Source organism: Ipomoea nil, unplaced genomic scaffold (genome assembly GCF_001879475.1).
Source record: "Ipomoea nil cultivar Tokyo-kokei standard unplaced genomic scaffold, Asagao_1.1 scaffold2761, whole genome shotgun sequence".
Lineage (NCBI taxonomy): Eukaryota > Viridiplantae > Streptophyta > Magnoliopsida > Solanales > Convolvulaceae > Ipomoea > Ipomoea nil.
The window spans coordinates 1110235-1116234 of NW_017619189.1; positions in this window are offsets into that span (position 1 = coordinate 1110235).

Here is a 6000-nt window from a genome sequence, read left to right on the forward strand (position 1 = left end):
TTAAATAAGAATGACACTTTAATTGTGTTGTAATGAAACCATAGTGTATCTAAAATTAAATGAGCAACATGACTCATATATTGAGTGTACATTGTCAAATGAAATTATAGTTGAATTAATTAAAATGATACTTCAGTTATATTATAATGCAACTACAATGTGTATAAAATGAAACTAAATAACAGGTCTCACATATTGACTGTATATTATCAAATGAAACTGTAGTTATATCAAAATGATACTTTAGTTGTGTTGTAATGAAACTATAGTGTATCTAAAATAAAATTGAATAACATGTCTCATATATTGAGTCTCATATATTGAGTATATATTGTCAAATAAAACTGTAGTTGAATTAAAATGATACTTTAGTTGTGCTGTAATGAAACTATAGTATATATAAAATGAAATTGAATAATGGGTCTCACATATTGAATGTATATTGTCAAATGAAACTGTAGTTATATCAAAATCAAACTGTAGTTATATCACATATTAAGAAATATAAAAGATATGGCGATGGTGTAACCCTATTCTCAAGGTGAATCACCAATTCCAAATATCTCTTGCATAATTTGGTCATAACTATGAAAGATTCCATTCAATTTCATCCAATTCATAACCAAGTTCAACATGAAGGCAATTCAAAACTTAATTTATGTTATTCAATTCACATTGGCATCCATACAATGAAGTTCAATTCAAACCCCTAGATATGTTTAACTACTCATAATTAAAATGTAAAACTAGAATCAATTGAAGTAATAAACATAGAATTCCGAGATCAACGAATAAGTTAGCTCACGCATTAGCAAGAGCTTTTCGTTCTCAACCTGGTCCTTTATGTTGGTTATCTTTAATTCCGCCTTGTATTGAACACTTATTTTAATAAATTCTACTATTTTCCTATCAAAAAATAAACATAGAATTCAAAACTTAAAGAAATATAAATGCAAAAATATGAAATAGAGATCAACTTAACTTAATAATTTAATTGAAAGAAATAATCTGGAAATTGATATGGAATGTGCAATTACAGTGGATAATCTTCCTCTAAATCTTCCAGTATATGATGAATTACAATGTAAAATGGTTCTAATATGGGTTTGTGGAGAGAAATATAGAGGGAGAGTTCAGAAGTTGAAAAGTATATACAAAATAACTACTAAAAGCTATTTATATTTTGAACTTCGCGCCAACTAGGAACCCACTAGACGAGGAGCAGTCACGGTGGGACTCACACCACCGTGAGGCTCAAGGATCAGTTTCTGATAAGCACACTCACGCTGAGACTCACACCGTGAGTCTCCTAATCAGAAATGCAGTCGCGAACTCACGCTGGCACACACAGTGTGAGTGTCAGCGTGTGTCTCATCTAGATGGCCTTCATGGTATGATTTTGCTCATTCGTTCTCAATTGTGCCCACGGGTGCTTTCTTTGTGCCCTAAAACCTCATTTTCTCCCAAGATTAACATCCTTTCATGCTTGCTTGCTCCATTACTAGATCTTTTCTCCCTTTAATCAAAAGTACACCAATTTAAGCATTGTTTCACTTTCCTTTACCTAACATTGAGCAAAAAACAAGTATAAATGATCACAAATATAAGGCTATTTCGTAGCGTATCAAATTAGCATTCAATTGTTAAAGACAATAGAACACAAATTGTTTTTAAAATAAAGGTAAAACCTCATTGTTGTTCTTCTCTAAGCATATTTAAAATTATGCCAACCTTTTTAATATTATGAATGCCTAATATAATTACTCTTTTTTACACCCAATATTGTTTTCAATCTCTCAGGGTCGAGGCGCTCCTCCTGCTTGACGTCTCTTGCCGTGCACTCGATCACGAAATTTGATAAAACTTGTCTATTGATCGCCGATCTCGGCCTGTATTCGATTGCAAATTGAATGAGCATCATTGCCCACTTAACCAACTGACCTGAATAGGATGTGGTCCGCAGTACCAATCCTATTGGTTGGTCGGTAAGTACCCGGATTGTTCGGCCTTGAAAGTATGGGGTTAGTTTCTTTGCAGTGATATATAGTGCGAACACCATCTTCTCGAGCTTGGAATACCGGAGCACGGGTCCTTGTAGTGTATGGCTGACATAATATACCAGACGATGCGCTCCCTGATCGTCGATCCAACAGAGGACCGCACTCAATGCTTGATTTGAAACAACCAAATACACTTCCAATGTTGTCCCATGTTCCGGCTTTGACATCATGATCGACGAGACTAGATACTCCTTCAACCCCTCAAATGCTTCTTGGCAATCGGAATCCCACGTGAAGGGGTTCACCTTTTAAAGTGTTTTGAAGAATGGCAACGCATTCTTGGCTAGTTTTGAAAAGAATCGACTCAAGGCTGCGAGCCACCTTTTTGGTACAGGACCTCTCTGGCCGAGGTCGGGGGTTGCATGTCAAGGATTGCTTGCACTTTAGCCGGGTTCAGTTCAATTCCTCATTTTGTCATCTTGAATCCCAAAAATTTCTCGGTCTGGATGGCGAAAATACACTTAGCCAGATTTAGCTGCAAATTGAAACGTCGTGTGGTCTCGAAACATACTCAGAGATCCTAGGGGTGTGATCTCCGGTCCCCACTTTTTTACGAGCATATCATCTATGTACGCCTTCATCGTGTGATCGAGCATACCCGCCAACATCATGTTAATCATGTGCTGATAGGTCGTTCCGGCTTTGCAAAGCCCAAATGACAATACTCGGTAGCAATACAACCCGTCCGAAGTGATAAATGCAGATTTGCTTTCATATTCATCGACCATCATGATCTGATGGTACCCTTTGAACGCGTCCAAAAAGCTCATGAATTCTACCCCTGCAGTTTTGTCGATTATCTAGTGAATGCTCGGGAGAGGGTAAGGGTCCAGTGGGCAAGCTTTTTCAAGTCTGTATAGTCGATGCACATCCTCCACGCTGGGGGCTTAGGGACAAGCACGACATTCGCTACCCAATCAAGATATATCACCTATCGAACATGTCCAATAACGCCAGTGCTCGAACTTCTTTATTAACGAATTCGGGTCCATCGGATGACAAATGTCTCTAGTTTTTGCTTGATAGGCTTTACCATTGGATAGATTGCCAGCCGATGACAAATAACATCTCGGTTACTCGGGTATATCTTCCAGTCCCCAAGCGAAAATGTTCACAAATTCTTTTAATACTACCACAACCGAGCTTTTCTGCTCGGGATCCAACGCCAAACTTTAATGACCCTCTCCGGGCATGTTTCATCTACAGAGTTTCCTCGGTTTCTTTCGAGGGCTCAGGCTGTTCCTTTTTTTATTCATCTTTTCATTTGGAGATAGTGTTCACTCGGGAAGTCCCGGCTTCTTATTTTTGTAGTGCTCGGACGTAACACCTGTGGGCAGAATGTACATCTTCTCTCAGTACTCATACCCCTTCCGGGGTTTGGAACTTCATGCATAATTGCGGCATTGATATTAGGGCCCCTATCTGGGCCATTCCTAGCCTGTTAAGGATTACATTGTGTACGCAGCCTATGTTGACTAGCAAGAATTCCATTTTTGTTTTGATAACCCTCGGGTAGGTGCCCACCTCCACCTACCGTCGGATCATCCCCTCCAGTTGGAAAATGTCTCCCGTGAATCCAGACAAAGGAGTACGAATTAGGGTTAGCATAATCTGTTCAGGCTTGAGTTTCTTAAACACCTGCAACCCGTGTCGACCACAACCCTCTCCACGTCGAATCCCATGATGGTCGGGGATTGATAGCCAGTAGTGACCGATCAACAATATTCTTCAGGCCAATGACCTCTCTCATTGGTGCGATGAGTTGATCCCTGAGTGGAGCTTGGTTATCACCAAGATAGCTTCAAAGTCCGTTAGACATCTCATCAGGGGTCCTCCATATGACCAGTGGTACAACTTTCCTTTGTCGACCTGAAACCTTGGGGCTTGTAGCTTCACCTTCCGAGCACACTCTTCGCCGTCCGGTAGATTTCCATATAAGTATTTTCGTATAATTTTAAAAATAATATTTCTTGCATCTTGAATTGATCAAAGAGGAATGGACTATGTGTTGATGTCTTAGTATCTTTGTTGGAAGTGGAAATTTGTATAGACTCTTGTACGATGAGTGCGCACATCATACAAGAGGCTTTAGATAAGTGTAGTTGCCAAGAGATTGAGACTGTCCTCCAGTTCCTTCCACTTGCACTTCCCGCCTTACATTGAGAAATGGGGTATGGTAGAAGACATGTAGACCAAGTGTTTGATAAAATGCCTTAGACAATTAAAGTTACTACAAAAGTAGAACTTGAATTGTCTAAGATGCTATGACCGTTGCCTACGAGAATATTATTTCTTGAAGTCCATACATAAAAAAAAAAAAAAAAAAAAAAAAAAAAAAAAAGCCCAAAATAATTGAAGAAATAATTTTTTTTTTAATTGAAGAAATAATAAATTGATGGATAGTATTTTCAAAAAATAATAAAAAAAAAATTGATGGATAGTATACTAAATTATTTCATGTTTTCAAATTTTTAATTATCAACTAGTAAAGGAATTGAAAAGAGGAATCAAATTAAATAACTATTGTAATTATAATAAAAGAGGATTTTGTAAACTCATTATGATTGGTTGATAAAAGAATGGTTGAGAATTTTTTAAAAAATTATTTAGAATTTTAATAAATTAATATTTCTCTCCCTAATTTTTTAAAACTTAAATTTATTACTCCGGGTATTTTTTTTTACAAATTAAATTAAATTATAAAATATATATCGTTAAAAAAAATTTACCTAGAAAAACCATAGTCAAATTGTGATTACAAGTTTGACTCCCTGAGAAAGTAACCTAATGATATCTTTTATATACATGTTCACCTTTAATATTATTTATTTAATCATAATATAATGTTTCGAATAAATTATTTATAAATATATCCAAGTATTGCTTTAGACCATAAATGAAAAGGTGTCTAGTTGAATTGTATCACTGAGATGTTTATTTATTTCTTTATTTTTTAATCGTGTTTTATTATTGTCAATAAATTATTTTTTTTTAGTACTATTATCAATAAAGACTTAAAAACTCAATTATATGAGATTAACGGATTAATCTATAAATTAAAAAGAAAATCTTAATCTCAAATAAAGTATCTGTATTGGACATGAAAACCCTTTTTAGCATTCACATGTTATTGGCACAAAGGTTAAAATCACTTTTGCCCTCTATAAGATATACAAGGTGGCTTATCAGTCAATTTTGGATACTTTAACCGGTATTGATTATTTGACATGGTCAAACAGTTAATATGAGTATTTGGTTAATAAGTTTTTTGTAACAGTTTATTGCTTTAAAATGTTAAAATACAAAACGTTACTCAAATTCTATTCATTTATTTTTACTTCCTAATTTGACAGACAATAATAGATTATTTTCATCATATGGATCCTAAGAAAAAATGTCTACATCAAAAATTTAAGAGTGAGAGTAGAATTTGAGAGTTCGTATAATAATTTCTTTTTTTTTTTACCAGTTCTATTACATGGACTCTCAAATCTTACTCTCTAAATTTTACTTTCTGATGTAATGAGCACTAATAATCTACTTTTTTTTTTTATGTGAGTCCAATACAAATATTTATATCAAAATTTTATGTGTAAAAATAAAAATTAGGAGTAAAAAATAAAAGTAGACATAATATTTTCCTTTTTTTACGAGTCAAAATGTTTATCAATTGGTAAATCTAAGCATGATATCTGGGAACCAGAACATCACTGCCACACTGTCTCTTCTATTGGCTTTTGCTTCTTTTTCAACGAAATATTTATGTTTTTTTACAGTTTCAACTTCCAAATTACTCTTTCTTTGGAGCAATCAATCACAGGCAGCTCCATCGATGAATTATTGAATTAAATATGGCAGAGAATTGTCAATTCTTGTGTCATTTCTTTCTTTCTATTCCCAGTTCCTGTCACATTTAACAACACATAAAAACAGAAATTGA